Here is a 23,984-nt window from a genome sequence, read left to right as displayed (position 1 = left end):
GAATCCCTGCCTTTAGACGCACCATGCAGAGCCCTGGGGGCAGTCTGGAGGTTGGAGGACATCTTTCGCAATACCGTGCAGTTCAATTACCTATGGGGAAATCTGCGGTCCAAGTGGTTGCGAAGAGCAGTGTGCACCTTAGGAAGAAGCCGGGAATCCAAGGAATGTGGGAAATCCCTCTGTAGAATTGTCACCTGTCGACATGGGAGAACTCACCTAGACTAAAGACCAATGTAAACGGTAAACTGGAGGTACGGTAAGGAAGGAGCAGGGCAGACAAGGCTCTTCGTAGAGAGGACTGACTCCAGACTCATATCTCAGCCCAAGAGATTGAACTTGAAGAGGAAGTCCTTTCCCTCCTCCTCCTCCTCCTCCTTCTTTTGAGACAGACTCTCATGAGTTCTGCTCCTCCTGCATCCACTTCCTAAGTGCTGGGATTACAGGCGGGCACCACCGCACTCAGCTGATATCCTCCTGGGGATCAAACCCATGGCTTTGTGTATGTAGACAGGCACTCTGCCACGTGAACTACATCCCAGCCCAGTGCCTTCTCTTCTTAACTGACATGCTGTCTCATCTCCTTTACCTCATCTCTGGTTAGAAAGGAAAGAGTAGCTCACCCAAGGCATTCTACTGGTGGGAAAATGGAGTCGGAGTACCACGTCACTGGTCCATGGCACACTGGTAGTCAAGGAATAGCTCCAGCCCTTGGAAGCCTTTATTTACGGCTGCTAAAGAATACCAAAGGCGAAAGAGAAAACCCTGTTCTTCTCAAGTAGCTTACAATCCAGGGAGGGACTAAAGAATCCCTTAGAATTCAGGCAGTTTTTACCTGAGTAAACTACAGAGGACGTGGCCCAAAGCCCCCTAGGAGAAGGATGGAAGGTTTCCCAGAGGAGGCAGCCTTTCAGCTGAAATGTAAAGGGTGAGGTCTCGGCCAGGGAAACAGGTAAGGATGGGGTGTTCCAGGCGGAAGGCCTGATGTGGGAAAAGCTTAGAGCACGGCCGGTTGTAGACGCTGGAGATATTCAACAAGTACACCTCGGGGAGTCAGGGACAGTGAAGCTTGCCACATTTGGGCAAGTCCCGGAACATCTCGCAAAACAGTTCAGGTTTCTGTGGAGAGTGGGATGTATTTTCTGCGCCTGCGCTAGTCAAGCACCACAGACCCGGTAGCGGAACGCAGCACCCGTGTGTTGCCTTCCGATCTGGAGGCCAGAAGTCTCACTGGGCTGAGGCGGACAGCATTGTGTCAGAAATGGGGAGAAATGGGTCCTAGCTTGCCCACTCGTGCTTTTCAGGGCCGCCCACATTCCTCAGCTCACAGCCTTGTCCATCGCCACAGTCAGATCACGTGGTCTCGATCCTGCTTCCCTGACTTCCCTAACTCTATCTCAGAGTCCAACGCTTTGTCTCAATCCTCTAAGAACTATTACAGTGCTGGGCCCATAAGAATCCAGTATAATCTCCACACCTCTTATGGGAATCACCTTGAAAAGCCCTCTTGCAATGTAGGGTAACATATTTGCAGGTTCAGAGAAGGAGATGTTGGTCTTTTGGGGGACCACTCTTCTACTCATGACAGGAGCCGGTGAAGAAATCTGGGAGGAGCTTGGGGTGCCAGGCGGCACAGCACTGTGGCTAAGAGACCTGGTGTGGGGACTGGAGAGATGGCCCAGTGGTTTGCTCTTGCAGAGGACTGGCGTTCAATTCTGAGCACCCATACGGTAAATCACCAGCTATAATTCCAGGTCCAGGGAATCTGCCACCCTCTTCTGGGCACCAGGTATGTGTATGGTGCATATACATACATGGACTCTTAGGGAAAGAAAATCACAGTTGCGGGCTCTGGCTACCCAGTTCACTCTTGCCTCTGCTGTGTAAGAACAATGAGACCTATGTCATTTCCTACTTGTGGTCTCTATACCTTAGTTTTCTTGTCTGTAAAAGAGAGATACCTACCTTTGCCTTAGTTATTTTGATTATATGGGGGTAACAGTGATTAGACTTAGGACAGGAGGAACCATTCAGTGAACTGGAAATACCTTCTGTGGGGAGGTGTTTTGAGATAGGATTTCTCTGTATAGCCCTGGCTGTTCTGGAACTTGCTCTGTAGACCAGGCTGGCCTCGAACTCACAGAGATTCACCTGTCTCTGCCTCCTGAGTGCTGGGATTACCAACATGAGCTGCCACTACCATATATGATACTTGTTTAGTTAATATTTATTTATTTAATCCCTCCCGAGATTTCTGCAACACTATTTAACTTGTCATTCAGCCACTTGAAGACTCGGTAATGTCCCAGCCAGGTACCCAGTGTGATCACATACCTGACTGATTTGGGAGTGACCTGCTCTGGGTTCCTAGAAGCCATTACACATATATGAGCATCTCTGGTCCCCATTTTCTAAGGAACCAAGAAGCCCCTTGTTCTCTTTCTCTTATTGACTTCCTCTCTAAGTACCACCATGGATGCAAATCTAATGGTTGACCTGTGGGCAGGGCTGCCCAAACGAAAGAGTCAGTGAAATCTGGATTTCAGAGAAACGAGTAATTTTAATTTAAGTATATTCCAAATATTACTATCCGTTCAAAAGAGTGCTTTATTAACCAGTTATTTTATTAACCAGAACATTCCATTCCCTAGCATCACCAAGTAACATTTCACTTTGTTCTCTGGTACAGTTTACAAGGTAAATTGATATTCAATTCCAGAAAGTTCTAGTGTCTTTTTTAAATAGTTCTATGTGGTAACCAGAGGAGGGAAGGCAGATGATGGTTCTGGGTGGATGGTGGTCAGAAGAGTGGGTCCCTCCTGCCTCACGACACAGACCCTTCTGCGGCCCAGCTCTGTGTTTCCTCCTTCACTAATGCGGTGCTGCAGTCTTGTTCCCCGGGATCTAAAGAGCCCTCAGGATAGTCAGTCTGTTGACATACATTGAGGTTGCTGCCCCGCTTTCTTTTGAAAACAGGTGCTAAATGGACATGGTGGCACACACGTGTAACCCCACAACTGGGAGGCTGAGGCAGAAGGATTTCATGTTGGAACCCAACCTGAACTGCTCGGAAATTGAATCAGCCAATCCATCTGCATGCTGTACAAAGCCTGTTCTACGTTGCAGTCTAGGATAAAGTCACTCTTACAACCAATGGGATAGGCACTGGATTGGTGAATATGATCTGTTGTTACCAGCTATGGTTTGACTCTACAAGGTTGGTCTCTCTACTGACAAGAAAGTTTGCTCAAAGCCTTCTCCCCAAAGATCCATTACAGATGCCTCATCTAGTCTAGCATCCCCCTCCCCTGCTCATCCATCACCCCCAACTCCTCCTCTAAATTTCCTTCCATGGTCTGTGGATTAGTTGTCCTACCCTGCCCCCAATCTTTTCTCTCTTTCTCCCCCTCCCCCGCACCCCAGAGTCTCTCTGTGTAGCTCCACCTGTCCTGGAACTCACAGTGTAAAGCAGGTTAGTCTTGAATTCATAGGGATTCACCGGCCTCTCTCTGCCACTCAAGTGCTAGGACTAAAGGGGGTACACCGCCATGCCTGGCTAGGTTATCATCATGATTGAAGGTAAAGGCTCGGGGCTGTGCCCCCCAGACCTCTCCCTGCAGCCCTCCAACCTCCAATCTCCGGAGCACTTCTCAGCTCTCCACTCCACATATGTCCTGGTCTTGTCCGACTGTCCTGCCTAGTGCGCTCAGGCAGCCTTCGGTTTTCCCACCAAAGCTGTCCAAGCATCTGTGTTGGTGCCTACATTTCCACACTCTTCCAAGTATCCTTTCAGAGACTAAACAATGCAAAATACTCTAACGGCTCATGAGATCCTTTATTTTCTTTAAGATTTCCTTTTATTTGTGAGTATGCTGGAGCGTGTGCATGTATGTGTGTATGCCACATGAGTGCCTGATATCCCTGGAGACCAGAAGAGGGTGTCAGAACCATGGAACTGGAATTAGCAGGAGGCTGTGAGTTGCTGTGGCTGGGGGTGGGGAGTGGGAGGGTGGGGGGGTGGGTGGGGAACCAAATCCTGGTTCTCCAAAAAATCAGTCAGTGCTCTGAGCGGCTGAGCCAGCCCCCACTCCAGTCTCCTCCAGCCAGCCCTCTGCCCTCCTGCCCCCATGAAATCTTAAAAGAAATCCCGGGCATTATTCCTGAGAAATAAACAAAACCACCTTACCAAAGGTAGTAGGCCTTGATGGCTAGTGAGGGATTCCAGATGCATCCTCAGGTACCGAGGACAATTGGTATCCTCAAACCTTATTTACTTTCTAGGAAAGGTGGCCCCAAGGGGCTGGGGAAATTAAAGACTTACTGGTACAACCTCTAAGAAAAACTCCAGATAAGGTCTCCTGGCCCGTAATTGTTTATTGTTATTGTTATTAACCCAACTCCTATGAAAAGCTGCCACAGCTCTGTTAACAACCTCAGGTCTGGGTTTAATTAATACCTCTGAAGGCTGAGCCCTCAGGCAACGTGTTGTCCGCCCCCACAACTGCACAGCCAGGCTCCTCCTCCTCCTCCTCTGACTCCGCTCACAGGGTCCTCTTCTTAGGCTGATCCTCCAGCTTCTGCCAATCACCGCTCTTCCAGCCCCCTTGGTAATCACACGCGTCTCCTTTGACCTTTTTTTTCTCTTTTTCCAGCTACCAAGTTACCCTTAAGAGTCTTCAAGAATCACGCCTCGGGCGAGGGCTTTGAAATCTGAGGTGCCCAGAATTCCCTAGCAGCCCCCAATTCCGGCCCTACTTCCGGGGTCTCCTCTTGAGAACCTGCGGACATTTCTCAGGTGGCACAGCCGGTTGGATGGGTTGGCTGGTTTAGGGTTACAGAGTTTGGCACTGACTCCAGCCCCTCTCAGCTGCCCTCTTTAATTAATTAATTCCAATTAAAAAAATCTCAATTGGACCTCAGTGCATGCCTCTGAGGCACATGTCACATAAATTACAAACAAATTAACCCTACTACCTAATAGAGTGAATGAACCTCTTTGAAGACTCACACACAAGTGCAACCTAAGGGTCCTACAGCCCTCTGCTATAGACAGACCAGGAGGTCAAACCCTAAGGAGGAAGTTGCGCCCAGTTCCCTAAGGCCAGGCTTTCTCTCTGCTTTCCCTTAAATCGCAAGGAAGCTAAGGATTGCAGGTGGTGGCCTCATTTCTCTAGAGCAGCGCTTCTCAAACTGTGGATGCTAAGGACCCTTTCACAGGGGCTGCCTAAGACCACCGGAAAACATGGCTACTCACATTACGATTCATAACAGTAGCCAAATTACAGTTCTGAAGTAACAGCGAAAATAATTTTATGGTTGGGGGTCACCACAGCATGAGGAACTTCATTAAAGAGTTGCAGCATTAGAAAGGTTGAGAACCACTGCTCTAGGGCAATACTATAAAGGCTCTCAAATTTAAAAGTCCACCTCTCCATTATGGGAACTGGCCATTTGACAGAGGTAAGGATGTATCTGCCCTTCCCGGCACTCCGCCCCCTCAAGACGGTGGTTCTCTGTGTAGTCCTGGCTGTCCTGGAACTCCTTCTGTAGACCAGGGTGGCCTAGAGTTCACAGAGATCCTCCTGCCTCTGCCTCCCAAGTGCTGGACTTAAAGGTATGTGCCACCATTGTCCAGCAAGGTCAGGATGTATCTTTACTGTGTGCTTCAACACTAAAATGGATATTGAGTTGGTTTATCCTTTTGCCGTCATTATAGACCTTGCCTGGAGGGTAACGCTGAAGATGTTACTGACTGGGTGGAGAGCGGTAGGCAGAGATCCACCAGGTCAGAACCGGAGTCACCAGGTCAGAACCGGAGTCACAGATGATTATGAGCTGTCTGGGTCCTGGGAATCAAACCCAGTTTCTCTGGAAGAGGCCAGTACTCCTAAGGGCTGAGCCATCTCTCTACCTCCTACAAATATTTTTCCATCTGGGAAAAGTGAGTAGGCAGACTGAGATTCGCCCTAAGCCTTTGCTTTACTAATACTGTCCTTTTTGCCTGACTGGAATGAAAAGAATACTAGTAGACCAGGTAAACGTGCCTCTCCTTATCTACTTAGCTCATTTATTTATTGGCATGTGTTGACCGTTAATCACTTTGGTCTTTTATGTCTGTCGGCATCCTGGCTGTCCATCTGAGTCCAAACTTTCAGAGGGCAGAGACCAGATCTGTTCAATTTGCTTTGTATGGTATCCAGCAAAGAACTACAGGATGGGGTCAGAGAAGTTCTGGACTTGGACCCTGGACATCAGGTTCTAGCTCTGTCCATCTGATTTTTAAAATTAGGCCCTTATTTTAATTGGCTGTTAACAACATTAATACGGTACCAGGTGTGGTAGTGCACATTTTTAATCCCAGCATTCCAGAGGTGGAGACAGCTGGATCTCTATAAGTTTGGGGTCAGCCTGGTCCATACAGGGAATCTCAAGCCAGCCAGGACTACATAGTGAGACCTTGTTTCCATGAAAGGAATCAGGAGAGGCCTCTAGTCAGACATGGTGATGAATATCTGAAACTACAGTACTTGGGAGGTGGAGGCAAAGGATCAGAAGTTCAGGTCACTGTTGGCAACCTAGAGTTTCTGAGCCAGCGAGAGTTACGTAAGACCCTGTCCCATAAAAGCGGGATGGGTTTCTGACGGCTTCTGCTCACTGTCTTAATGGATAAAAAAATAGTGAAGAGTTTTCCAAGACCAAAAAAACTCAGAATGGATATGTCTGAAGGTCTCCTGCAGTGACTGACAAGCTTGAGTGTGACCATTGGAGCAGGGGGGCCTTGCGACCAAGCTCTTCTTGTGGTTTGCAGGATTAGTAGCACTGGGAGACAATCCCCTGCCTGTGATGAGTAAAGGGAAAAGAATAGAAGGAGAACACAGGAACTGGGTGCTCTAGCTGGATCTTGTTAGCTAGACTTGAATCCCAAACACTTGCAAAAACATGGGTCTGTAAAGGTTTCTAGAAGCAAATCTAGGGCTCAAGAGAGAGAAAGAAGGAAAAAAGTACAGAAGATACAGAGACAGAGCTAAAATTAGGATTCCTTTCCACTGTGTGTCGAAAGTACTAGCTTTCACTTATTCGGAATATGTGAGGGCTGGAGAGATGGCTCAGGAGTTAAGAGCCCTGGCTATTCTTCCAGAGGACTTAGGTTTAAGTCCTAGCACCCACATGGCTCACAACTGTCTGTAACTCCAGTTCCAGGGAATCTGGCATCCTCACACAGACGTGCATACATGCAAAACACCAATGCACATAAAAAAAATTTTTTTTTTTTGAGAAAGGGGTTTTCTGTGCAGTTTTGGCTGTCTTGGAACTTACTCTGGAGACCAGACTGGCCTCAAACTCACAGAGATCCACTCGCCTCTGTCTCCCAAGTGCTAGAATTAAAGGCATCCGGCCAGTAAATCTTTTTCGTTTTTTTTAAAAGACGTTGTAACAGTTTTTAGAGTAGGGCTATCAAATCCTTCAGGGGACTAGCACAGTGGGAACTAGAGAACCTGGGTCTTGGTTTGGCTCTGCTGTCTACTGGATTGGGTAACTGGCTAAGCCATCAAAACATTCCTTGGCTTAAGTTTCTCTCATTGTGAATAATACCTGTTCTGTCTGCCCTTGCAGTTGTTGGAAGATCTGATGAGATAATGGATATAAACTCCCTGTAGGAACCAGAGGCAGGTGAAATGGCTCATCCGGTAAAACTGCTCGTCCCCAAGCCAGAGGACCTGACTTCAGTGCATAGGACCATATGGTAGAGAGAACTGACTCATAAGTTGTCCTTTGTCACATGGAGTGGCCAACCACACACATACACAAACACAAATAACAAAAATGTAATAATTTTTCTAAAAAAATACACAAAGCACTGTTGAAATGGAAAGCTGAATTAATATAATACTGTGATTACTAGGGTCCATTCAAAGAGTTGGCTGGAGAGTCATAACATTTGGAAGGTCACCTCAATTTTTGGTCATCACTCTACACACCCATCATCCAAGCAGGACAACCTGACCAGCAGAGAGGGTAGAGGAATGGGTCAAGTGTCCAGGAAGACAGTCTGAGTTCACCAGATCCGGAGCTCATTCTTACAGTGAATTTCATTTTATTGTGTATGCTTCCTGTCTTCTGTTTGGCTTGAAGATGTTAGTATTTACCCACTGGAAGCACTCACTACTGAAGACCATGGCCCAAAGTTCCAAAACTCTGACCCCTGGGGCCTGGAGTCCAAGTATAATAAAATCCAAACATCTGATTCTGGAAGGATCCAAAGACAGAGTCAGCTCTTGGACCCTTTATTTATAAAGTTTCGATTTCTTTCTTAATGTTGTCCCAGACTCAGGTCATTTTATTCCCTGGAGGATTGGGTGGCCCAGGGTCACAGACGATGTGCTGGGAGAAAAAGTTAGCTGCATCTATATGGAAACTGTTTCATGTTGGGGGGGGGAGTCAGCTTTAGTGAAGAGCATTAATAATGTATGTGCTTAATGATAGAAGGAAGAAGACTTGAGAGAAGGCTCAGAAGTTCAGAGCACTTGTTACTCTTAAGGAGAACCTGGGTTCAGTTCCCAGCATCCACATGGTGGCCTCCAACCATCTATAACCCCAGTTCCAGGGGATCCGACAGTCATAGGTTGCACGTACATGCATGCAGGCAAAACATGCAAAGACACAAAGTAAAATAAATAAATACAAAAAAGTAATGGAAGGGCTTTGCAGATGCCGCTGTCCCCTCTCACCGCTTGCTGCAGCCATGGTCAACCCCACCGTGTTCTTCGACATCGCAGCCGATGGCGAGCCCTTGGGCCGCGTCTCCTTCGAGCTGTTTGCAGACAAAGTTCCAAAGACAGCAGAAAACTTTCGTGCTCTGAGCACTGGGGAGAAAGGATTTGGATATAAGGGTTCTTCCTTTCACAGGATTATTCCAGGATTCATGTGCCAGGGTGGTGACTTCACACGCCATAATGGCACTGGCGGCAGATCCATCTACGGAGAAAAATTTGAGGATGAGAACTTCATCCTGAAGCATACAGGTCCTGGCATCTTGTCCATGGCAAATGCTGGACCAAACACAAACGGTTCCCAGTTTTTTATCTGCACCACCAAGACTGAGTGGCTGGATGGCAAACATGTGGTCTTTGGGAAGATGAAAGAAGGCATGAACATTGTGGAAGCCATGGAGCGTTTTGGGTCCAGGAATGGCAAGACCAGCAAGAAGATCACCATTTCCGACTGTGGACAACTCTAATTCTTTTGACTTGCGGGCTTCTTACCCACCAGACCATTCCTTCTGTAGCTCAGGAGAGCACCCCAGCCCCATCTGCTCGCAGTACCCTGTAATCTCTGCTCTCACTGAAGTTCTTTGGGTTCCATATTCTCCTCATTCCCCTTCAAGTCTAGCTGGATTGCAGAATTAAGTTTATGATTATGAATAAAAACTAAGTAAGAACTGTTAAAAAAAAAAAGTAATGGAAGGAGTTCCAGTTAAGGCTTGGAGAACTTCAGGAAGCTTTGTTTCTGGTGGGAAAGGGCTCTCCTCACCTAGGAATGTCACCTTGGGTCTCCCCTGTGGAGCCTTCCCCTTGTCAAGTCATTTCCTCTCCTTGTACCCTAAGCACTTTCTATTGCAGACACTCTCTTGGCTCAGAGCTCGGATAAATGCTACCTTGTTAGCTAATAGTACCATTAATTATATTAATGATTAATAGCTAATTAGTCATAATGTGGTCATACTTCTAACAGTGGAGCCTTCCTTTCTTGCAGCAGTTCTGGGATTCCAGCACAGACACACACACACACACACACACACACACTTCCCTATTCCTGACCATGGGACAAGCGCCACAACCCATCTGTTTTGCTGACCATGATGGCAGTTTCTAAATTCCTCTAGTTGTTACCAGCTCTCCTATTTATCTGGAGAATGACTACGGCTTGTAAGTCTGTCGCTGCTTTTATTCCTGTTGTGTCACTCACTCTCGCCACTAGCAAGGTGGCCAGCACTTTTTTTAAAAGTTTTGTTTTTAACGTATTCCATAAGTCAGAGACAGTTACTCCCAAATCTCACTGTGACCCACTTTTCCACTTTCTCCCCCTTTTCACTTTTATCTTTCCCTATTTGGTGGGATCCCCAAACCCCTGGCCACAAATCCCTCACCTTCTGCATTTAGGCTTCCTTTTGTCAACCACGCCCCCCCACCCCAGCGCCCGGAAACGACGCGCATGCGCTGCCCACGCCTTTACCTGGGCGCTCGGGAGTGGGCGGAGTGGGCGCGGGCCGGGGGTGGAGCAGGCAGCCGGCGGTTATCTGCGCGGCTGAGCGCTCACATTGTGGCAGGAGGGAGAAAAGGTGCGCCCAGGCCGAGCCGAGGGCCGCGCATGCGCGCCGACCCCACAGCCGGGGATGGGGCGGGGGGGGGGGGGGGGAGGTGTCGGGATCCCGACCGCGCGGGGGGGGAGGGGGGGCGCGGGTACGCGCGCGCGGGCGCGCTCCCGCCGGCCTCCCTGCCCCCTCGCGCACACATCCCTCCAGCGCACCCCCCTCCCCCGCCGCCCGCCCCGCGGCCCCGCTCGGCCTCGCGCGCTCGGAAGGGAGTCGCGAGACGTCGGAGCGGCGGCCACGTAGCGCTGCGGCGGCGGCGGCTGAGGCCGGGTCTGAGGAGCGGCCCAGAGCTCAGACGTTGGGCAGGGGGAGGGGCCGGCCCGGCGGGCGGTGGGGACTGGAGCGACGCGGCGCGGCGACAGGCCCCCGCCGCAGGGATGGGCCGCCGAGGCGGCGGCGGCGGCGGCGGCGGCGGCCCGGGTGAGTAGGGGCCCTTTCCCCGCGCTCTCGCCCCCCGCCGCGGCGGCGCCGTGGCAGTCGCGTTTCCTCTGCGCCTGGCCGTGCTGGCGGGGCTGGCGGAGCCTGTGCTGAGGCAGCTGCGTGCGCTAGGCCGGAGCAGCCCCCATCCGGCGGGCAGGCCCCGGGCGCTGTGCGTCTGCCGCTCCCGGCTTGGCCGGGGGTGCCGGCTCCTAACCCCCCGCCCCCTCCCTTCGGGACCCTCGCTTGGCTGCAGTTTTGCAGCGAGCGGGCTCGCCTTGAGGCCTGACGGGGTGGCCCGGGTGCACGGGTTAGCGGGCGGAGGGGAGCGTTCTCCTGCCCTGCAGCTGGTGTCTTGCACCCACTACCTCCCCTGCCCTGCGGTTGCGCCCAAACCTCCAGCCCTCTGGAGTATTGTGGCACTAGAAGATAACACGCATGTGATGTATGTACACTCGCCACCGGCAGCACCACACTCAACCCAGTGGGCGATGCAGACCTTTCTCCACCCCCACTTCGTCCTCCCCTCCAATCAGGCTCTGTTGAAGAGTCTCAGGTCTGAGACACCGAAGAGAGTGACACCCTGTTACATCTCTACGAAACATGATCATTGTCGAGGGATGTCTCCGGGAGAAATGATTAGATGTCCCTGCCTCGCCCTGATGTCAGTCTTGGGGATTTAAGATCCCATATGCTCCTCTTTGAAGCGGGCCAGTCTTTGATTACATCTAGCTCATCCCTCCCCCAACAACAATATCACGAACACGCGCGAGCACACACATATGCACACGCACACTCGCGCACTTCCTGATTACAGAACGGCCCCTGTCACCGCGGATCCATTGTCAGAAATGGCTTATGCCCATCAAAGGAATGTGCCTTTGGAGGGAGATGTTTTCCACAACCAAGCTACAGGATGTTCCTCTGTCAACCACTCTTTGGTTGCCCCTGGATCTTACCCATGTTTAAGCATCGTCGTGGTGTTTCCCTTATATGCCTTGCCAGCACACTCTCAGTAGCACCTGAACGGCGCTCTCCCGCCCCCCCCCCCCCCAGTTAATTAGATATTACCGCACACAGTAATTTCTTCGTTTTTTTGTTGTTGCAACGTTTAACGTAACAAGGCATAGTCTGTGTAAGTAGTGTGATCTTTTGGGATGAAGGTCTATATACTCTTTTTTTCCAGAGGACAGTCGGATCCGTATTGTTCTGAGACAGGCAAAGAGCACATGCTTTGTTGACAGCATGTATGTTGGCTTAGGAAAGGAACGTGTGCTGTGGGCTGAGGCAGTTGATGTTCCCCAGAGGGGCTGGTCTGTGGTGGGTACGTCGCCTTGTGTCAACGGCTTGCTTTTTTGTATCGCCACTGCGCACATGTGTTCACACAGATACTGTCGTTAGTATAAAAGATTCACCGCTAAGTTTTGTGATCCTAAACTCTTTACTGGGGCGGTGGAAGTCTTCAGGGCCCTCTCTGCAGTGAAACAATATGTAACAGGGTTTTGTATGCAACTAAACAGTCATCTTGAAGCTGGTCCTGGAGCCTCAAGTTAAGATCCGCGTTATGCAAAAGTGAAAGCAGTTTGAGTTTGTGTTTTGTTTCTGTTGAGCATTAGACTTACTTTGGCTCTGGACTAAAGAACAAAGGAGCTTTCATATGTATCATTGTCAGTTTTTAAATTTTATTTGTATGCATACTTTACTTGCATGTATGTGTACCACATGTGTGCCTGGTGAAAGAGGGGGGTGGAAGCCCTGGAACTATAGAGTTAGGCATGGTTGTGAGTCACCATGTACGTGCTGGGAATAGAACCTGGGTCTTCTGTAAGAGCAACAAGTGCTCTTAACTACTGAGCCATCTCTCCAGGTGGTTTATTATTGTGATTTGTTCTTTGGGTAAATAAGGGCAGTTAGGAATTACAAGATATTTTCTTCCTCTGTCTTCCTGTGAAGAGCGAGATGGGTAAGAATCATTCAGAAGAAGTTAAAACTAGAGATAAAATAATCTAGAGTTGACCAATTGATCCTTTATCTTCATGGCATAGTCTGAATGTAGCAAATGTAGTCAAGTGTGTAGTATGTTCTGTAGTGGCCATATGGGACTATACGGTACTTAAAGACTGAGGCTGATCTCTTTGTTGCTCCATGGTAGAGCACCTGCTCAGGGTTGAGGATTTTTTTTTCCAGCTTTGCTAAGTTTGATTTCATGGTGCCATCAAAACCATCCATTTTAATGGGAAAATTTTGGTTATAGGTAGAAAATTTGCTCTCCACATTTGGAATCTAGCGCTGAGGATGAACTTTGCACTATTCTGTCAATAAGCAGTTGGTAAATGTCAGTTTGTGTGTGTGTTTAAATTACTCTGCATTCCGCTTTTGTCTTTGGATCATAATTCAACCAAGAGACATATGTTCCAGCTTACAATAGTGGGCGATAGGCAGTGATAATAACCACATTCCCAGGTCTCTAGGAGCATACAGTTTTCACTTTAAAAAAATAATAATTAGGGTTCTGAGAGCTTAAGGAATTCCTGGTATTAACTAGCATTTTGAAAGGCAAGAGAGGCTTGAAATCTTGCACAGAACCTGTTCCACACACCTGGAGGATAGCATTTATTTTAATAATTATTCAGTGTACTCTGTGATGTTTGAAAGTATGCTGAGGCTGCATATGTTACATTTTTATTACCTAATGTGCATGACTGAAGTGACTTATATTACAGGTTATATTTTTTTTGTTGGTGGCACGCCTGTAGTTTTTAATCATCTGAATTATTTGCCTATCCTAAACTCAAAGGACTTCAAAGTTTCAAATATGTGAAATCGCCCCCCCCCCATCAGTGAATGTAATGTTAGTGTTAGGGGAGGACCACTGGAATCTCAGGGAGCAGTTTAGTTTTGCAGCACTTATTCTAACCAGTCACTTTCCTAAGTCACCCACACACCAGGGAGCAGCTGGTCAGGTAACATTTAGGGCTGTGAGGACAGCATCCTCTCTGCTTGCCAGGTTCAGGTCATGGACGCAGGGAAACAATTGCTCAGCACAGCAGTGAGACAGACAGAGGAGTAGTGATGCCAACAGCTCACCCTCATTAGGACCAGCAGCTTCGGTTTCCTCAGCACTTCTCTTCAGACAGCCTTCCCTAGGAGGTTTCAGACCAGCAGCTCCTCTCTGCAACTGGTGCCTCAAGATCTGCTTCCAGACACCCAGAGCGCATTTGTGCACTAAGTTTGGGGAGTAAGCTTGTAGTGTGGTAAGAAAATACTTTTCAAGTCTGTATTATACATACTACGTGTGTGTGTGTGTGTGTGTGTGTGTGTGTGTGTGTGTGTGTGTATAGATTAGTAGGATGTGACTTTGGTTTTACATGTCTGAAGCCTATTAAACTAAAGTATAATGCAAACTATATTTACCTTTGTCTCTTTTCTCACAGGTTTTTCATGATTTTACCAAAATTGAGATTATATGCTTGAGTTCTTTCCCTAGTTCTAAAAAGTCAGTTGAAAGATAGCCAGAAAGGGGGGGGGGGGGCGTGGATTGTCTTGGAGTTTGAACAGTCTTTGAAACTAGTTCTTCTGGAGTAGGTGACTGCATGTCCTTGGTAATTCCTGGGTTGTGTGCCACTGTTTTAGGTGTTTCTCTTAGTTCTTGTTTTTGGGACTGGACGCCTGTGTGTTGACTTTGATGGGGTGACCTGGGACTGTGGTGATTTTAGCTAAAGGACGAGTTCCTTGGAACCTGGCACGCGAGGCTGACCTTCCAGTCCCACTGTTTGCTGGCTTATGGCTTTGGACTAATCACCTTGATTCTTTGTGCCTCAGTTTCCTCGTCAGAACAATGAGATTCTTGTGAGGATTAGAGATAAAGTATGCAAATTCCCAGCACAGTTCCTGGCCTGTGTGCACCTCAGGAACTCAGTGAGTAGTGGGATTCGGAGCTTGCCAGAGTGGAGATCATTGTAACATATGATCACACTTAGAGGTTTGATGTATTTCTTTGTTTATTCAGATTTAGGATGAAAAATTGCCCAACTATTTGACATGGAGCTGGACTGCAACTTGCAGGTTTAACATGATTAGTATAAAGTTGATTTGTTTGTGTCAAACTTGGTAGAGACAATAAAAACCTAGCTCTGAATTCTGCAACATTACCCCACAGGCTGTGCTTGTTTTTAAGTCTGTCCAGAGCTTATGTGGTGAAAAAAGTGTTTTCAGACATTAACTTATCTCAATGAGTTCTATGTCCAGAGTCACATGCAAAACCTTGTGTAGATTCTCATGGTTAGCACAAGCCATCAAGTGCTTGGTAGAGTCAGTGGAGATATCAGATGCTTATTTATACGGCAGTTATGCTTGACTCTAAAAAATACTTGTGAATATTTTGTGAGAATACTTGTGAGAATTCCCAATGCTCATCTGATTTTTTTTTATCATGAGCTGTCAGTAGGGCTATTGGTTTGAATGTGCTTTATACATATTTGCTTTGGTGGGGGAAGAAACGAAAGGTAAGGTCTTGTACCTGTTAAATTTAATTAATGGTTTGCTTTTGATCTATAGATTGTGTGGAGCCTTGCATATTAGTCAAAAAGGCAAGTTTATGGCAAAATATGACATCTCGTTTTCTTTTAAAGCTAGAGATTGACTGCTTTGAATAGGTTCAGCCAGATGGTAGTGGTGCACACTTTAATCCCAGTGCTGGGGAGGAGGAGGCAGTTGGATCTCTGAGTTTGAGGTCAGCCTGGTTTACAGAGTGAGTTCCAGGACAGCCAGGGCTATGTAGAGAAACCCTGTCTCTAAAAAAGAAAAGAAAAGAAAGGAAAAAAGAAAAATAGGTTCAGTTAAGGTCATATATATGCAGTATTATTTGATGCATATAACTTCTAAAATAGTTTGGCTACTGTAAAGTAAATTAACTCCTGTCTTTTTTTTCCCCCAGTATAGCATTGTGGTAAGTCTGTGAGCCTACAATAGTTCAGATAAGGAAGATACGTATCAGCAGTGTTCTAGGATTGACCTCAAGAGAATCTGCTAATCCTGATTTTCTTTATTGTTGAGCTGCCTAGTGACTTGCCTAGTGGTGGAATCAGTCATTAACTTTAAATTATGATAAAGAGGGATTGGCAAACAATGGTCGTTGACTTGTCATAGATTTTGCACTGAGACAAAGTTACCCTTGGCCAGAGTATGGAATGGTAATAACACTAACATTGTGTGCCGGGAATGAAAGAGCAAACAAAATAGGAGGGGGCTACACGTTCTAGTCCATTGTAATAGATTTTGCTGAGTAAATTTTTTTTCTGGAAAGGATGCTTTCTTTTAACAAACACTGCTTTTCCTGAGTAAATAAATCAAATGGTTTAGCTGAAAGCTAGTCTTCGAGGCCCCACCCCCACCCCCACCCCTTTCACAAAACCATGAACGGGTAGTGAGATTTTGGTCTTTACTGTGCATGTGACATCAGAAAGTTAAGCCAAGACATAGTGTCAACTGTGAGAGTAGATTTTTAAGTGTATCTCTGCCTCTCAGCTTTGGAATTTAGACTCTTCCAGGTTGGTGTTGGAACAGAACTTTTTACTTATACTGTGTGACCTAGAAAATGAGAAGACCTGAATGACTTTTCTCTTCAAAGTGTATCACTCTAACACATTTAAAGCAGCTTCTTGTGCTGGAGGAGAGAGTGTGATCTCAAGTCTGTGAATAACCCGTATGATTGAGCAGCTGCAACGGCCAAGGACTTTCCTGTTTTAGGACATGATTGGAGTTTGAAATTACCTCATTTCAAGGTTACTCATTGTAGATAGCCTTATACATTTTTATTTTATTTATGTGAGTGTTTGTTCTGTCTGCATGTGCCTCTGCTTGCCAGAGGATGGCATTGGATCCCTTTATGGATGGTTGTGAGCCACCATGTAGTTTCTGGGAATTGAACTCGGGACCTATAGAAGAGCAGTCAGTGCTCTTAACCCCTGAGCCATCTCTCCGGCCTCCTTATACTTTTCTTTTTAGCATATAGAGTCATTTAAATTAAAATTAATCAAAGTTCAGAAACCAGTCAGGCATGGTGATGCAAGTTTTTAATCCAGCACTCAGAAGGCAAAGCAGTTGGATCTCTTCGTCTGTGAGTTCAAGGCTAATCTGGTCTCCCTAGCAATCTCTAGGCCAGCCACAGCTGCTTAGAGACCCCATCTGGGAAAACAACAACAACAACAAAAGATTCAGAAACCATCTCATTGTCCACCAACATAGAATTCATTACACAAATTAGCATATATTTACATAGTAGGATAATATATTATTTATATATATAATCACTGCAACAAAGAATGAGGAGGTTGAGGCAGAGGATTGAGAGTTCAAGGGCAGCTTCAGCTACGTAGCAAGTTTAAGGCCATCCTGGACTACAATACTATGTATTGCTGTGGAACACATACAGTAATGTTAATTTAAAAATTTATTTATTTATATTTTCTGTATGAGTGCTTTGCATGTATGCCTACAGGCCAGAAGGAGGGAATCAGATCCTATTATATAGGTTGTGAGCCACCATGTGTTTGCTGGGAATTGAACTCAGGACCTCTGGAAGACCAGCCAGTGTTCTTAACCACTGAGCCAACTCTCCTGTCCCCCAGTAATGTTAATTTTGAAAGGCCAGAGGAATTAGTGTGGTGGTTTATGGCTGTAATCTCAGCACTTGGGAGGTTGAGGCAGAGGATTGAGAGTTCAAGGGCAGCTTCAGCTACGTAGCAAGTTTAAGGCCATCCTGGACTACATGAAACTGTCTCAAAACAAAACAAAAACCAGAAACAAAATCAAAAGGCACAAATTGATGTTTTGAGTGGGTGTGTCACTGTTTACATTATGGGGATTTTTCCTGTGTAAAAGTAACTTCTTAAAAACTTAGTAGTTTTCCAAAAAAAAGCTAATAGTACTGGTTGTCTGTGGGGGTTAAATCAAATGATGGGGAACCTGAGTTGAAGGTAAGTAGTAGTTCAATTTTTAAAGTAAAATTTTATTGAAGTTCACACAGAAAAATAGAAAAATCATTACATTACAAAAATGTACAGTTTGAATTTTTTCTGTGTAATCAGTGCCCAGAAGAGGAAGTAGTTGTTTTGTTATTTTTGGTAGGCAAGGTCTCATCATTTAGCTCTGGCTGTCCTGAAATTCCTTATGTAGACCAGACCAGCCTGGCCTATGTTCACAGAGATTCTCCTGTATCTGGCCCCATGTGCACCACCACACCAGGAACAGAAATATGGTTTTTTTTAATAAACATTATTTTAGATTTGTTTATTTTACATGTATGAATGTTTTGCCTGCATATATGTAAGTGTACTACATACATTCCTTGTGCCATGGGTCTGAAGAGGGTATCAGATCTCCTGGAGCTAGACTTCCAGATGACTGTGAGCCACTGTGTGAGTGCTTGGAACCAAACCAGATTCTCTGCAAGAGCAACAATGTTCTTGATCACTGAGCCTGAGTCATCTCTCCAGCCCTGGAAATTGATTTTTTTTTAAACTCTTACTATATTGTTCAGACTGGATTTGATTTCTTCAGCTCAAATCTCCCTGCATCAGCCTCCTGAGTAGCTGGTACTACAGGTGCTGCCACTGTGACCAGCTGAACAGCAGATAGATGATTGAAGTCTCAGAAGCCCCTCCTGCTCTTTACCTCTTGCTGTTCACATATGTGATGTGATGTGATGTGTGTGTGTACATGTGTATGATGGGAAATGTCGTTCAGGTAATTACAGCTGAGCCAACTGTGGAGGTAGACATCCATGTAGTCCCAGCTGTTGGGGAAGCTGAGGCAGAAGGATTGTTTAAGCCTGCCTTGGGCAACATAAACCCTGTTTCAAAAATAAATAAATAAATTATATATATATATATATACACACACACACACACACATATACACATACACACACGGTCTGAAAGGTGTCTTCCTATAATTGCTAAGTATTTCTTTTACTATCTCATTTTATATATCAATATCACAGCTGGATATGGTTGTGCATACCTATATTCCCAGCTCTTGGGAAATAGAGGCAGAAAGATCAGAAGTTCAAAGCATTCTTCAATACCTAGTTTGAGGCCATCTTGAGACCATGTCTCAAAAAAAAGCAGCCTCCGTATATTGTTCCATTGCTAGTCATTAAAATATTTATTTAATATAATTTTTATAAACAACCCATATAAAAGTATATTTTCTCTTGCAACAAGTTCTAAATAAATAGCAATATAACAAAACCTTGCTTTGAATATTTTAGGATTTGTTAAACTTATCAGCCAGTTGGCTGATGGGATGCAGTTGTCATAGGTACACACTTAAGAGACGGTGTTTCTATGCAGTTTGGAACTTGGAATGTAGGCCATTCATCTCAGAGATCTGCCTGCCTCTGCCTTCCAAGTGCTAGGACTAAAGCCATGTGCCATCACACCTGGCAAATTTGTTCGTGGATGTTGGTGTTTGTGTGCAGGGTGTATGTACAGATGGCACAGGACAAGGGTAGATGTTGGTCTCATCTTGAGACAGGTTTCTTGTTCACCTATGCATACACCAGGCTAGCTGGCCTGTGGGCTCTGGGATCTTCCTGTCTCCACCTCCCATCTCATCATAGGAGTGTTGGCATTACAGAAGTATATGACTGAGTTCCAGTTTTTGTTTGCATTCTGGGGAGCTGAACTCAGGGCCTCACAATTGCATGGTAAATGCTTTACCCAGTGAGCTATCTTCCATCCCCCGCCTTTTAAAAAAACAGCCTCCATGCAGTTTCCAGTGGGCAAAGCCAAATTGTCTGGGAATATGGCCTTTAATTAAAGAGTTTCACAAAGAAAAAATCTTCACACACACACACAAATATATATATGCATATAAATATATACATATATAATAGTAATGATTTATTTTTAAAGCAGATAAATCTATGATTTTATTGTAGTCTTTGCTCTAAAATTTCAGACTGTGACCTAATATTAATATATATCTATATTAAAATTTTATTTTATCTTTTTAAACATTTTTAAATATTTATTTTTATTTTATGTGCATTGGTATTTTACCTGCATGTAGTCTGTGTGAGGTGGTCGGATCCTCTGGAACTGGAGTTATAAACAGTTGTGAGCTGCCATGTTAGTGCTGGAAATTGAACCTGGGTCCTCTGGAGAACAGCCATTGCTTTTCACCCCTGAGACTTCTCTCCTGCCCCTAAATTTTATCTTTAAATTTAGAAATATTTAAATCTTGATAATTATATAGTATACTAATATTGCCTAGTAGAAAAATATAAAAATTAAACATTTATAAATATATACACAGTAGAAATGACCGGATTTTATTTGTTCATGTATTTATTTTTAACTTTTTTTTTTTTTTTTTTTTTTGGTTTTTCGAGACAGGGTTTCTCTGTAGCTTTGGAGCCTGTCCTGGAACTAGCTCTTGTAGACCAGCCTGGTCTCGAACTCACAGAGATCCGCCTGCCTCTGCCTCCCAAGTGCTGGGATTAAAGGCGTGCGCCACCATCGCCCGGCTATTTTTAACATTTTTGTGTTTATTTTATATGTATGAGTATTTTGCATGGCTGTATGTCTGTGCACCATGTGTGTTCAGTGCCTGTGGAGGCCAAAAAAGGATGTGGGATCCCATAGAACTAGAGTTAAGGATGGTTGTGAGCTATCATGTGGATGCTGGGAACCGAACCTGGGTCTTTTACAAGAGCAACAAGTGCTCTTGATGACTGAGCCATCTTTTCAGTCCTATTAATATATTTAATCAACTAGGTTAATCAGTTAGTCTCATTATGAAGCACTAGCTAGCTTAAACTTAAATTTAGACCAGGCTGGCCTCAAAAATCATAGCAGTCCTCTCCCTTGGTCTCTCAAGTGCTAGAATTACAGGCATCAGCCACCATACCCAGTACAATGATCTGATTTTATAGGGGGATTTTTTGTCAGTCTTTGGTAAAGAAATAAGCACTGTGCATTTATTACAGCTTGTCAGGTCTTCAGTCTGCCTTTCCATTTCGTGCCCTTTTGACACCTTTCTTAGAGTTTTATTGCTGTAAAGAGACACCATGACCACGGCAACCTTTTTTTTTTTTTTTTTTTTTAGATTTATACAACATTCTGCCTCCATGTATGCCCGCACGCCAGAAGAGGGCACCAGATCTCATTACAGATAGTTGTGAGCCACCATGTGGTTGCCAGGAATTGAACTCAGGACCTTTGGAAGAGCAGGCAATGCTCTTAACCACTGAGCCATCTCTCCAGCCCCCCCCCCTGCAATTCTTATAAAGGAAAACATTTAATTGGGGCTGGCTTACGGTTGAGAAGTTTAGTCCATTGTCATCATGATGGGAAACGTGGTGGTGTGCAGGTAAACAGGCTGGAGACGTAGCTGAGAGTTCTACATCTGGATCTGCAGGCTGCAGGAAGAGACAGTGAGCCACTAGGCCTGACTTGAACTTCTGAACCTCAAAGCCCACCTCCCAGTGACATACTTCCAACAAGACCACACTTCCTATAATGCCATTCCCTGTAAGTCTGTGGGAGCCATTTTTATTCAGACGAACACATCACCTCACATAGAAAGCTAGATTTTAAAAAATGTCTTTGAAGATGCCACCTGGGGATGGCAGTACACTAAGCTCTGGGAGATGCCACAGAAGCCACCTATTGCAAGGCTAGACTGCTCAGATCTAGAACTGATATTTGTTGTCTCTACCTAGTCGTGTTAAACTTTTGGACCTTGACTCCACAGAAATGAGCGGGATATGCGCTCATGCCATTCACTCATTCACATCTACACCCTTTGCTGAATCAAAACTTCATGCCACAGTGCTTACCCTTGCTCTCAGTGGGCATTCTGTTTCTATTCAGGCTTATTTAATTTAGACAAATTTAATTGGGCTGGGCAGGCAGTTTGGAAAAACTACTGCTGAGGCTGGAAGATGGCTCAGCTGTTAAGAGCACTGGCTGCTCTTCTACAGGACCAGATTCAATTCCCAGAACCAACATGGTAGATCATAACTGCTTAACTCCAGTCCCAGGGGATCTGATGCCCTCTTCTGGGCCTCCACAAAGCACTGCATCTACATGGTGCACAGGCATACATGCAGGCAAAACACTTCTCCATGTAAAATAAAAATAAAGGTTAAAAAATAAAAACCACTGCCCTGTATTTTTCACAAAGAGTAACCTCTTAAAATAGAGGTTCAACTGCTCACTAGATCAAAGGGAGTAGAAAACATAGTGATAACATCATGATATATACAGACTTGGGAGATGACTCAGTAGTTGAGAGCATTTACTATTATAGCAGAGGGTCTGGGTTTGGTTCTCAGTGTCCAGATCAGTAGGTCTATAACGACCTGTAATTCCAGCTCCAGGGGATCCAGTGCCCTCTTGTGACCTCGTCAGGCTCTTGTGTCACGTGTGCTCATAGTACCACACGGACACATATACACATAATGAAGTAATTTTAAGAAATCATTGTTTGTATGGCCTTATCCTCCTCAGAGTGGCAGTTCTTTCAATACCTGAGATTCCAAAAGGGTTAAGGTTGGGTTCCATTTTGTATCACATTTAAATTGATGACCTTCTATAAGACTGTATGCTTAACATTGCTTAATATATACACACATGTACACACACATACATTCACTACTGGGTCCTGTTATACTGGGTAAAACTGATAGAACTAATATGGAAAGATTTTAAAACCGTGTATGTGGAGTGCACAAGCTGCATTGCCTTAGTGCTCATATGGAGGTCAGAGAGCAATTCTCAGGACTCTGAGTCAGTTCTCTCCTCCCACCATGTGGGCTCTGGGGACAAAACTCAGGTCGTCAAGCTTATCGGCAAACACTTTTACCTGTTAAGCTATCTTCCAGAAGACTTTTAAACTCTATAGTATAATCTCCTTTAGCAGCAGTCTTGTTTAAGGAGCAGTGTACATGTAGAATGGTTATAGAATAAAAACACAAGGACCCAGTAGTAAACATTTGTTTCTATAGAAATCAGTGAATGATCTGAAATTTAGATGGTATTTCAGAGACACTCAGGAAGCAGAGGCAAGAAACTTTTGCTCACAGTGAACCTAGGTTACATGCATAACAATAATCAGAACCTAGTCTTCCCGAGGACAAAATTCCAAATTACTTAGTTGGAGTGGTCTTTCATTTTTATACCCAAATTGTTTATACTTCATATTTATACAGGTTTATTTAACAAACTTATATAGCATTTACTAGTTAATCTTCTTAGGATCTTTCCAAATATTATTGTATCATATTATTATTATCAATTATCATTCCCATTTTCCAACAGGTCAGTTGCTAATGTTCTGAGGTGACTTTTTGTTTGTTTGTTTTTGTTTTCAGAGAGAGTTTCCCAGTGTAGCACTGGCTGTCCTGGAAGTTGCTTTATGGACAAGGTTGGTCTGAACTCAGAGATCCACCCGCCTCTGCCTCCCAAATGCTGGCCTTAAAGGCATGTACATCCACTACCTGGCTCCAAGGTACCTGTGTTTTTGCATTGATAAAAGAACTTTGAAACTATTTTAGTTTCACCATTGAAAAAGTAATTTAAAGGTTTAAATTCCATAAATATTTCTGACTTTTAGAAACTAGTGAGTGTCAGTATAAGTATGCCCTTGTATAGCTATACTACCACAATCAAGGTATAGTATAATTCCCGCCCAAATCTCCCTCCTGTCCCCAGCCCAGCCCCACCGCTGTAGCTTTGTCTTCTGGAAAAGATCATAGAGATGGGATCATACAGTATGTTACCTATAAAGGTGACTTCTTGAATGCAGTGTCTTTGAGGTGTATTCAAGTTTCCGTGCACATAGCAGTTGGTTGGGTAGAATCGCTAGGTAATACCCCATTGTTGTGTGTACCACTGATTGTTTATCACTCATCATTTGAAGACATTTGGATTAGTTCCAGTTTTTGGTGATTATAAACAGAGTCATTATAACATTCACAGGCAGGTTTGGGGGGACTACTGGGTCACATGATGTATATTTTACCACTATAAAAAGACACTAGTCTGTTGGCTAGTGCAGTATTTGTTTGTGTTTTTGGAACAGTTCTTGTTCTGTAGCCTACCCTGGCTTTGAACTCAGGTTCCTCCCGCCTCAGCCTCCCAAGTACTGTGATTGTACCATCACATCTGACTTCCTTGAGTTTTTATTT

At 45.2% G+C, this 23,984-nt stretch overlaps 1 protein-coding gene, 1 long non-coding RNA gene and 1 pseudogene across 4 annotated transcripts in view; 2 read left to right on the top strand and 1 right to left on the bottom strand.

Annotated features, from left to right (window-relative positions):
• Window positions 1-88: 88 nt before the first annotated feature.
• LOC142860158 (uncharacterized) lies at window positions 89-10,336 on the bottom strand. Its single transcript, XR_012912305.1, has 3 exons — window positions 10,231-10,336; window positions 621-731; window positions 89-221 (listed from the first exon to the last, which is right to left on the bottom strand). It is a non-coding gene; the product is annotated as an uncharacterized LOC142860158 (long non-coding RNA).
• Window positions 8,709-9,452, top strand: LOC142860151 (peptidyl-prolyl cis-trans isomerase A pseudogene; annotated as a pseudogene).
• A 201-nt stretch (window positions 10,337-10,537) lies between the features above and the next one.
• Znf652 (zinc finger protein 652) overlaps window positions 10,538-23,984 on the top strand; it is a 56,499-nt gene continuing 43,052 nt past the window's right edge. For all 3 annotated transcript variants that reach the window (XR_012912303.1, XR_012912302.1, XM_075991013.1), the window contains exon 1: window positions 10,538-10,789. The gene's annotated coding sequence lies outside the window, so the exon portion shown is untranslated. The remainder of the gene's footprint in view (window positions 10,790-23,984) is intronic.

The sequence above is a fragment of the Microtus pennsylvanicus genome, chromosome 11 (genome assembly GCF_037038515.1).
Source record: "Microtus pennsylvanicus isolate mMicPen1 chromosome 11, mMicPen1.hap1, whole genome shotgun sequence".
Classification (NCBI taxonomy): domain Eukaryota; kingdom Metazoa; phylum Chordata; class Mammalia; order Rodentia; family Cricetidae; genus Microtus; species Microtus pennsylvanicus.
Note: the sequence above shows the minus strand (reverse complement) of the source record. Positions and strands in the feature narration are given on the sequence as shown.